The sequence below is a fragment of the Leopardus geoffroyi genome, chromosome C1 (genome assembly GCF_018350155.1).
Source record: "Leopardus geoffroyi isolate Oge1 chromosome C1, O.geoffroyi_Oge1_pat1.0, whole genome shotgun sequence".
Classification (NCBI taxonomy): Eukaryota; Metazoa; Chordata; class Mammalia; order Carnivora; family Felidae; genus Leopardus; species Leopardus geoffroyi.
The window spans coordinates 23,059,947-23,070,564 of NC_059328.1; positions in this window are offsets into that span (position 1 = coordinate 23,059,947).

The following is a 10,618-nucleotide window of genomic DNA, read 5'->3' on the forward strand; positions in this document are numbered from 1 at the left end:
GTCTCGCCCTCTCTCTGCCCCTCCCCTGCTCGTGCTCCGTGTCTCTCTGTCTCTCAATCACAAATAAACATTTAAAAAAATGTATAAAAGACATCTTCAATTCTAGCGTGCAATACAGGACTCTTTTTGTCCCCCTTTTAGTGGTTCTTCCTCAGGCTGCCCCAGCATGATACACAGCCCCACCCCAACCCTGCACTGACCAAACCCGGGCCGGCGACCCCCTCATGGCTCCCGTCCTTCGCTTCAGCATCTGACCCATCAGCCAGCACTTCCCCCTCCAGAATACATGCCTCAACCTCCCGCCCTCTGCCCAGGTCCAGGCCCGTCACCTGCTCTAGTGCCCTGCCCGCCTGGCCCCCTTGTGGCCACCCCTGCCCGGTTCTAAGCCATTCCTCCCACAGACGGGTAGGACCACATCATTCCTCCGCCTAAAACTCATCCCCTAAGCTTAAAATAAAACTCCAGCTCCACACCACGTGGCCCGCACATCTGGCGCCCATCTGTCTCCCCATCCCTTCACCCCTGCTATTCCCTCCACCAGGGACTCCCTTCCCCTGGCTGGTTCCTTCTCATTCTCGGACGCCAACTTCAATGCCCCCTCCTCCAAGCCCTCTTCCCAGAGCACAGAGCCAAAGCAACACTTCTCCCCTGCTCCGGGGGTCCCTCCTGGCCCCCTCAGATCCTCAATCCACTCTTGCGCCCGTCCTCTGGGCTCCCACAGGGAGCATCAAGCGGTCCCCGTGCCCTTCTGATTTCCAGGTGGATTTGGTCAACAAGGAGCCCCAGCAGGAGATCAGGGCAGGAGGTGAGGAAGCCCGTTGTTTAGCCCTGCTGGTCCCTCCCTGCAGGGCTCCAGGGCTGGCTCCGTCCCAGCAGACTGGGAATGTCAGCTGCTGTCACGCGGCCCAGCCCCTCCACCCCGCTCTCTCTGTCTCTGGTTCCACTCATCACTCGTCCCCTGGCCCTGGCAAGCCTAAGGAGGCTAATGTAGCCCCTCTTCTGGGGTTTTCTTACTCTCCGCGCCCCCCTTCATAAACAGGCTCCTTTAAATACCCTCCTCAAATACCTGATTGACTGTCATTTCATCTGTCTCCGGCTGGGTCCCGGGCTGCTACACTACCCACCCTCACCACCGCGTTCCATCTCCCCCAAGAACTTCTCACTGCCCGAACACACTGCTTGTTCGCTACCTGTGTCCCCCCACCAGAATAGAAGCCCCAGCCGAGACAGGGGCCTTTATTACGTCATGTGTCAGAGGAATAGGGCAGACGAGCTCACACCGTGCTCAGACTCTCGGGGAAACCCAGCCAATTCTGTGACGGTTCCTCGCTAAATGGCACTGACTTTTAAGTGTCTTCACACGGCATTTCCCAAGCTGGGATCAGGTGACATTCAGTTGGGAGGTGGTAACAGTTGGCAACCTTATACCATTTGCCTGATTTTTCCTCATTTCACTTGAGAGCCTGACAATCTCGTCCCGGGCTGCCCTGACATCATGTTCAAGTCTGTCCATTGGCCCATTCAGGGCTGGGGAGACCCTCATTCCCCGTCCCTCCAGAGCCCGAGGGGCCCCGGCGTGAGGCCTTTACTCCATGGGTTTAATTCATCTTCCTTCACCCAGGTCCAAACTCGCCCTCCCTCGTCTGCTCCAGGCTTGAGATCCAAGGGCTAAGGCAGACAGAGCGCCAGCCCTGGGTCTGTTCTGTCACCCACTCACTGTCCGACCTTGAGCAGGCCGCCTGCCCACTCCGGGCCTCAGTTTCCCCAACTGCTCCAGCCGTTCCTCCTGCCTGGGACTCCCCTCCCACGAGCAGATCAGACCACCTGCTCTCCCAGCATGCTCCCTGCTCTGGCCGCGACCTCCTGCCCAGCTCAGCGCAGATCGTGTTGATGGTTATGTCTCTCTGGGAGGTGACAGAGGACATAACGCCCTGTGACGAAGGCAATGTTATCACCACCTCTGCTTTCCAGGTGACAAGGCTTCAAGAGGTTACACGACTCACCCCAAGCCACCAAGCTTGTGGGAGACTCTAAAAAGCCCATGGCAGGACTGAGCCCCAGCCATGACCTTACATGCCTGTTCTAGAAGATGATGTGCTGACACCTCACAGCCCTCACTGTCCCCCAAGGGCAAGAGCCCAGCTGCCAACAGAATCAGGATCCAGGTGGGGGTCACCGGCATCACACCTGTCACCTGACACATCCTGGCACCTGACCCAGGTCAGGAGGCCCAATGCTTCAGGACTGGAGGCGGGGCCGGGGGAGGGACTGTCACCAGGCAAGTGGCTGGGAGCTCCCTCCCAGATCCCTCCCCATTTGCCGAGCCTGGAGTCCTCCCACCCACGGGTGGCCCGGGGGCCCGGGGAACTGCTATCCCTTGCCCTCGGCCTGTCTGCGGCAACGGAACAGGATTCTAGATGATGTAAGAAAAAGAGACAGAAAAGGCAGGCATTGAACGATCGGCTGATCCTAGAACTGAAGAAAAGGGGACAATTCGGGCCCCAGGGAAGAGTCGCCAGGGCAGCCGCTGGATCCGGGAGGAACCAGTGCCCCGTGTTTGCGCCATCTGGGCAGGGGGAGCCGCTCCCCACCACCGCTGCCTGCCCCCCTTTCCCTCCAGGGCAGCGAGAGCATCTGGGCAAGATTCCGGGCCAGTCCCTGGCTGTGAGCGGAGGGGCCACCTCCTGTGTCAGCAGTCAGGTGATTCGGCCAACGGAGAACCGGGACGCTATCACGAAAAGAACAATTGGGAACAGATGCTGGGTGGACGGAAGCGCCATCTCCCCTGCGTTACCCCAACACTTTACAACAGATGCACAGTGAGCCCCACAGAGAGGGCCGGGCTGCCATCCCCACGTTGCACCTGAACACTGTGCCTTCACAATTACGTTTACAGCCATTTATTCGTCCGTTGACCCAGGGAAGGCGGAAAAGGTCAGACTCGGTCCCCACTGTGAAAGCCTAATTACTTATCCCGCGAAGGAGGCGGACCTGGAAACAAAGGGGAAACGGCACGACAGTGGTCTCTGTAACTACTGCCCCCATTTTACAAGGAGGAGATGGGGTCCCAGAGAAGTCTAGTGATTTGCCCAAGGCCACACAGCTCAGGATGTCCGAGCAGGTCCAAAGCCCAGGCGTCCACCACTAAGGCCCAGGTTCCTTCCCCCCACCTCGCCCTGCCCCACAGAACATGGGAGAGGAAGTAGGAAAGGAAGAGGGCAGCATGGGCTGGAGGCATCAGGGAGGGCTTCCTGGAGGAGGGGGAGCCCAGGCTGAGCCCTGAAGGACAGACCAGAGAAGAGCACATGAGGGGATGAAGCAGCTCCTAGTTTGCTGCCCCCAGTTCTTTAGGCCTCCGGGTCTGGAATTCTCCATGAGGAGGTTCAAGGTCTTCCTGGAACAGGTGCCCCAGGAACCTCTCCCCAGAGCAGGTGGAGTTGAGTCCCGCCCAGGTTGGAGGCGGCTCCCAGGTAGGGGGTGGTGGGCAGGGCGGAGCAGGAGCTCCTGGGCACCTCTGTTCTCTTGGCTTCTGTCCCAGGTGCTGCTGAACGGGAGCGAGGAAGGCAGCGTCCTTGCCCGTCTGCAGTGCGGGGACAGCAGTCTCACCCGCGTCCCGATGAAGCCATCAGACCATATTCCGTCAGCGCGTCAGCCCCACACACTGTGCGCCCCAATCCCGCAGCGTCTCCTCGCGGGACACCTGCACCGCCTGGGGCCCTGTCATTTCCCTTGCAAATCTCCCGAGGGAGCAGCATTCCAGGGAGGTAAGAACCCCCCTCATTATGTCCCCAGTCGGGGATAGGGGTCCCTTTCCCTCCCTGCTCTGCCCCTGAACCCCACTTCCCGGTAATGAGCCTATAGAAGTAAAACCCCACGTGGCATGAAAACACAGCAGCTCGATGCTGGGGGTGGGGGTTGGGGGGGGGGGTTGTTCTCGGTGAGCCGGCGGAGCCGGAGAAGTCGCGGCTATTTTGGGAGCAGATGTCTGTGTGCGTGGGCGCCGTGTCCCCTCCCTGCACCACACCCCCCCCCACCGGCTTTCCAGACTGGGCCGGAAGCTGAGTCAACGAGTCTTCAAACCCCAAACCCCCCCTCCCCTCCTCCCTTCGTCTTTTCCTTCAAAAGATATTTATGGATCCCAGTTAGGCACAGACCTTGAGTTGAGCACCAGAGCATGGGAACCACTAAGACCATCATCCCTGTCGTGGGGAGAGAAGTTCACTAACCAAAGGAGACCCTGCAGTGACAATATGCATTTATTTATTCGATGCGTTTGTTGGGCACCTGCTATACGACAGCCACTGCATCAGGGGGATTCAAATTGCCGCAGCTCCTGCCCCCTTGAGCTCACAGTCTAGAGGGAGACACAGAGATTAATTAATCACATCAAGTGTAAGGTCAGAAGTGTCGTCTAGGGGACACGGTGCTGGGTCAGCATGCCCCAGAGGGTTCCCTGCAGACCAGAATGGCAGAGCGGAGGTATGAAGAATACGAATTATCATGAGAGTTTGGGCGCGAAGGAGAGCATTCGGGCAAGGGAGCAGCATGTGCAAAGGTCCTGTGGGTGGACAGCTGTTGGCAATCACGAAGAACTCCAAGGCCTGTGTGACTGGAGGGCAGATGGTGGACGGGAGCCTGGTGTGACATGAGTCCGAGGTGGCGGAGGCAAGGGCCAGGCTGGGTGGTGCCTCAAATGCCACATGAGGGATTTGGGGCTTTGCCCCAAGAACAGCAGGATCCCACTGGAGTGTGGAGTCCAAAGGTCAGGGAGGGGAATTGGCGGGACAGGAGTTGTGTTTCCAGAACAATCCCAAGATGATGTGAGGTGAACTGTGATGGAAGCAGGTGTGGAGACGGTGAAAGCTGACAGGGGCGTGGCCACCTCGGCTTCCAGGGAGCAGAACGGCTGGGGAGACGAGAGGAGACGAGAATAAGCATCTACGGGAGCCTGACATCCATGTGGCCGCCCCACTGAGATTTTCCGAGCACCTACTCTACTCGGCCTTGTGCGCGGCACCAGGGCCCCGGTGACACATAGGGATGACCGAGCCACTGGCCTAGTGGGACAGAAGGAGCAGGCACTTTTCTAATGCCTCAAGGAGGTCCGGCCCAAAGGGATACACCAGGAAGCTGCGGAAATCAGCGGTCTCTCTCATCTGGTGAGAAGAAAGACATGGGCCTCATGTCTCAGCCAGAGAGGTACCCATGCAGGCGAAGAACCCTTCGTGTGGGCACACGTCTGAGGGTTTTGGTGACAGGGCGGAGCAGCTGTTGTGGGATCCATCGAGGCAGACCCGGGCCTTACGGAACCTGGAGAGTCATCGGGCTCACTCTGCCCACACTCCCTGAGGAGCCCCATGGTCTTTGCTGGAATGTGATCCGTCTTGAGCACTCCCAAATGCTGTCCTTCTGGCTGGGTGGCACACATATGCCCCTTATCTGGACGCCATGCCTGCCGTCCAGGAGCAGGAACCTGCACAGCTCAGCCCGGTGGTCTCAGCTGCAGAAGGAGGCTCCCAGCAACTCTGCAAGGCGGAGATCTTCATCCCCACCCTGAAGCTCAGAGAGGTAAAGGCGCTTGCCCAAGACCACACAGCTCCTGAGTGGCAGCACCTGAGGAGGAATCACTGTGAGCAGAGGGCACTGCCCACCTGGATCTTCAGTCTGATGACAAAGACAAGTACCCCCGAGGGCCAGGTAGCCCCAAGGTGATACCTACGGTGAATGTCGGTTGAATGTTTACTCTGTGTCCACGGTAAAGATATAAAGCACTTTATACCTACTAGTTTATTTCATCTTTACAAAAACCCTATAAAGATGTATCAGCCCGTATAATGCTGTGTAACAAACAACTACAAAAACCACTTTAAAGCAGTAGGTATTCACTTATCTTACAAGCCTGTGGGACGGCTGGGTGGTTGGATTCTGAGTTTGGCTGGCTGGCCCAGGCAACTTCACTCAGCCCCGGGGGGTGGCTGTAGGTAGGCTTTGCAGATCTTGGTAGAAACAAACAGGATCTCGTCCTCTGGCCCACTGGCCCAAGCTGGAGCACTGGAGACCGCAGAGTTCCAAGACAGCCGACAGAAGCTCAAGGCCTTTGGAGGCCTGGGGTCCCTTGTCTCTTCCACCACAGTCTGTGGGCCAGAACAAGCCATGGTCCAGCCCAGATCTTGGGGGTGGGGAAGACACCCCCATCTTTCTATGGGAAGAGTTGAAATCAACATGGCGGGAACATAGGCCCTGGGAGGAATAGACGCGTAGGGTCCTTCGGCAACCAGCCGCCCACAAGTCCCCATTACCATACTGCCCCACTGAGACTCAGAGAGTGCAGTCACTTGCTCGAGGTCACATACCTATGGAGGGGCAGAGGTGAGGTTTGAGCTGGGTCTGTGCCCTTCCCCACGACTCTCCAGCCTCTTGGAGGCTGTGAGCAGACCCACGGAGAAACTCAAGACGTTGGCCTTTCAGTATGGAGAGCCCAAGACAGCCCCAAGATGCAGAGAGGCTCCTGTGAATCTGTGTCAGGTGGCCTGAAGTCTCTGGCAGCTGGGGGCGAGGGACTTTCTCCTCCAGGAAGGCAGAGGGGCTGTTGGGACAGAGGCGTGTGCTCCCCAGGCTCCGACAGAACCTGGAGGCACCAGAGCCAGCTCTGCTTCCAAAGGGAGGGTCTGGATTAGATTCATTCATTCATCCATTCGTTCATTCAATAAATATGACCTTGGAGCTGAGTCCTCTAGACATGACAAAAGTCTCCTGGCTTTTAAGATTCAGCTCACATGTCTTCTTCTCCAGGAATCCCTCCCTGATTCTAGGGCTAGTTGCTCTTTCGTTTTACTTCCATATGCCGCTGGGAGTGTCCTTGGATTGTCAGCGCTGATTCCTGGGCTGCCCCCCATCCCCACCCCTACTCCCACCCCTCTGGGATCTCAGGAGGGAGCCGGACTCTGGAGGACAGGCAGAGTCACCTCTCAAACTCCTGCTGTTGTCTTCCCTCAAAAAGGAAGCCTCCCTGGACCCAGAACATTCCAGCGCTCGCAGCAGAAGCTCAGGAATACCGAATGGGAGGAAGACGAGGGGAACTAAGGGACCTCGCTTCAGAGGCACCAATGGAACCGGAGGCGGAGAAACCAGTCGGAAATGAGCAGGGTGTGGAGTGAGGTCATCAGAAAAGATTCAACCTTGAAAATGGTCACGCGGTGACCTATGGCGTTTGCCTGATCAGGAACAAATTACTCCGCGCCCCAGGAAGGTCTGAGACTTTCGGGTGCAGAACGTTTCTTACATTTCTTATGTTTCGTGCTGAGCTGGACACGCCCCAGATTCCAGGAACCAGAGAGAAGGCCAAGCACTGAGGCCACCGGTGTATCAGGGCGCCCAGGCACAGTGAGCCCTCGGGTCCTGTCTGCCCTGGGGAGCTGGGGGGACAAGTGTGGGGACCCCAGAATGCCTACAAAGCCACCTCCAGAGAAGGACCTCACAGGAGCAACAGCGAGCCCTGGGAAGTACTTGGCAGAAGGGTCTGGAAGTCCAAAAACCGTGAGGCTTCGAGAGGACGGCCACGTGGGTCCCCTAGGAGACCCCTGCTCGGGCAGGTGCCCGGGGAGGACAGTCACTCCCTGTGGAGGGATGGTGGTGCAGACTCCCTGGCCCCGGAGCCAGAACCACGGAGCGGGGGGTTGGTTCAGGGTGGGCTCTAATCCCCCTGCAAACTGCAGGGTGAGCTTTGACGTGAGACCCCCCCCCCCCCCCGCAGAACCCAAGTCTTCCAGAAAAGAAGCTCCCAATTCCACCAGCTCCCATGTGTCCCTCCAAGTGTGTTGGAAGAAGGCAGAACTCCTCCCCTAAGCTGGCCGGTGGCCGGTGGGGCACCCCCAACCATCCAGCACCCCCTGTCCCATCACCCTCCTTTGTGGTCTTCATGTAGCACTCTCACAATTGAACTTGTCGTTCTTTTCTTTTCTTTTTTTTTTTTTTTAATTTTTTTTTCCACGTTTTTATTTATTTTTGGGACAGAGAGAGACAGAGCATGAACGGGGGAGGGGCAGAGAGAGAGGGAGACACAGAATCGGAAACAGGCTCCAGGCTCTGAGCCATCAGCCCAGAGCCCGACGCGGCGGGGCTCGAACTCACGGACCGCGAGATCGTGACCTGGCTGAAGTCGGACGCTTAACCGACTGCGCCACCCAGGCGCCCCTGTCGTTATTTTCTGTAAAGGTCTCGGGTTCGTTTTCTCATGAGAGCGGGGACGGACTCTATCCTATCCCCTGCCATATTCCCAGCGCCTCGCACAGAGCGCAGCGCGGAACAGGTGCTCAATGAATGGGTGCTGAATGGAGCCCAGACTCCCGTCTAGTGACCAGATGGCCACATCTCACCGGCGCAACCTCTCCCTTCCTTGGGACACGGCAGATGGGCCTGGGCCCTGAGGGCAAGGGCGGTGTCTTATCCACACCTGTGTCCCCAGGGCCCAGCAGGGGACCCCAGCACATGGTAGGTGCTCAGCAAACCTCTGTGGCCTGAGTGGATATGAACGCCTTTCTTGTCTCCGAGCCCTATTTCCAGAGCTGACTCGTCTGTGCGTGGTAACAGTCACACTGGGAAAATGCTCCTGGGACCTGAAGACAGACTGCCCTCTGTTACAGGAGGCAGAAGGGTGATCACAATGCAAACGGAGGCAGTGGAGTCAGAAGTATGCTGTGTGACCCCGGGCCGGTCGCTTCCCTCTCTGAACCCCGGATTTTTCATCTCTACGAGGGAGATGGTAACTAACTGCTCGGGATTTGGGAGCTTTGAACATCCACAAAACAGCATTGCTCCCCTCACAGCGAGGCCTCGGAACTGGGCAGCCCCCCCACAAATTCTGCTCACAGCCAAATGCATCCTGATGTCAGGGTTTGGGCTCCCCCATGGCCGCCTCTGGGGAGGGGGAGCCATGCGGAGCCCAACCCAGTCCAGCCTCCCTCCCACCCGCACAAGGACGCTCCGCTTTGTGAGGATCTGAGGCTGCAGCCCGCCGACCCTGCCCTTGGCCATATCCCTGTGACCGGCTTCCTGACCACCCCCAGGGCCCCTGGACCTCAGGGAGTCCCCTGTCTTCTCAGATTGCTCCACCCACCCCGGCAAGTGGGGGTGAGCCCCATGCTGGCAGCAGCTTAGCCTGGGTCAGGATCTGGCTTTGCCCTTCTAGCCAGCTCTGTGACCTTGGGAAAGACCACCCCCCTCCCCTCACCTGTTTTCTGTGTCCTGAGCCTTTTCGATCTTCCCCTGGCTCCAGGCCTTCGCGGTGCTGTTCCCTCTGCCTGGGACACCCTTCCCATCTCTCTTCACTGGCTAACCGCCAGGCACCTGCCACCCCCGTCTAGCATTCCCTTCGGAACCTCCCAGGAAGCTCCGAGCCTGGGTTTGGTACAGACCCCAGGGTCTCCCTCTTGTCATCACCCACTCCCCCCTTTGGCCTTCTAAGTGCAGGGACTGGTGTCTGGGTCACTGTCACCCGCCCCAAGCCAGTACAGTGTCCAGGACGCAGAGATGCCCGGCAGACGGGAAACAAATGCAGGGATGAGGGAGTGGGCCCTCTCCACTCCCTCTCCTCCCTGACACAGTGGCTGTAGCGATGTCGAGAGATACTCCAGGAAAGGGCCTGACCCCAGGAGGCTCTCGGCAGGTGTCACTGCCCCGGAGGACCCGGGAAAATCAACGGCACCCAGCTGCAGACTCCGAAAGGTGGTGCCGGCTGGTTCGTGTGGCCCAGGGCCAGTGACTCTCCTGCAGCCCGCCCGCCGGCCGGCAGCTGAAGAGTGAGGCGTGAACTCTGTCCCCGGGGCAGCATCCGGGCAAGGGCAGCGTCCGCAGGTACACCTGTAACATGTGGCCTCCCAGGTTCCCAATATTTCTTTCTTTTTTTTTTTTTTTTTTTCAACGTTTATTTATTTTTGGGACAGAGAGAGACAGAGCATGAACGGGGGAGGGGCAGAGAGAGAGGGAGACACAGACTCGGAAACAGGCTCCAGGCTCCGAGCCATCAGCCCAGAGCCCGACGCGGGGCTCGAACTCACGGACCGCGAGATCGTGACCTGGCTGAAGTCGGACGCTTAACCGACTGCGCCACCCAGGCGCCCCCCAATATTTATTTCAATCAATGAAAGTCTGGGCCGTTTCCTCTCCCCTGTTCTCTGCTGTGAGCTGCTCAGGGAGTAGCGGCGAGAGGCGAAGGGTTGACGCGCCGGGAAAAGGCATCTTTAGAGGATTCGATCAGGCTCCCCCGGGGGCCGTGCTCCAGGCCGAGCGGAGCTGAGGGGCCGGACGGCTGGGAATCGGATGGATGGGGCAGCAGGGCAGGCAGATTCGGTGGGGCCGGAGGGGAGGACGCTGGGGGTCGGGGGGAGCCCTGCACGGGCTCGTCCGGGTCTCCCAGCTTAAGACAAGGGTTGGGGAAGGAGGCGACACGTGCGTGTTCTCTAAGGTGACTACTGCTGCGGTGGCCACTGGTGGCCATCATCCTCAGAAGCAGACTCTTGGTTCCTTAGGACACTGTGCCCAAAGGGAGCGCCAGGGGAGACTATGTAGACCTTCCCCCCACACCCCTGTTGAGCACTTCTCGGAGGACCTGGGCTCATAC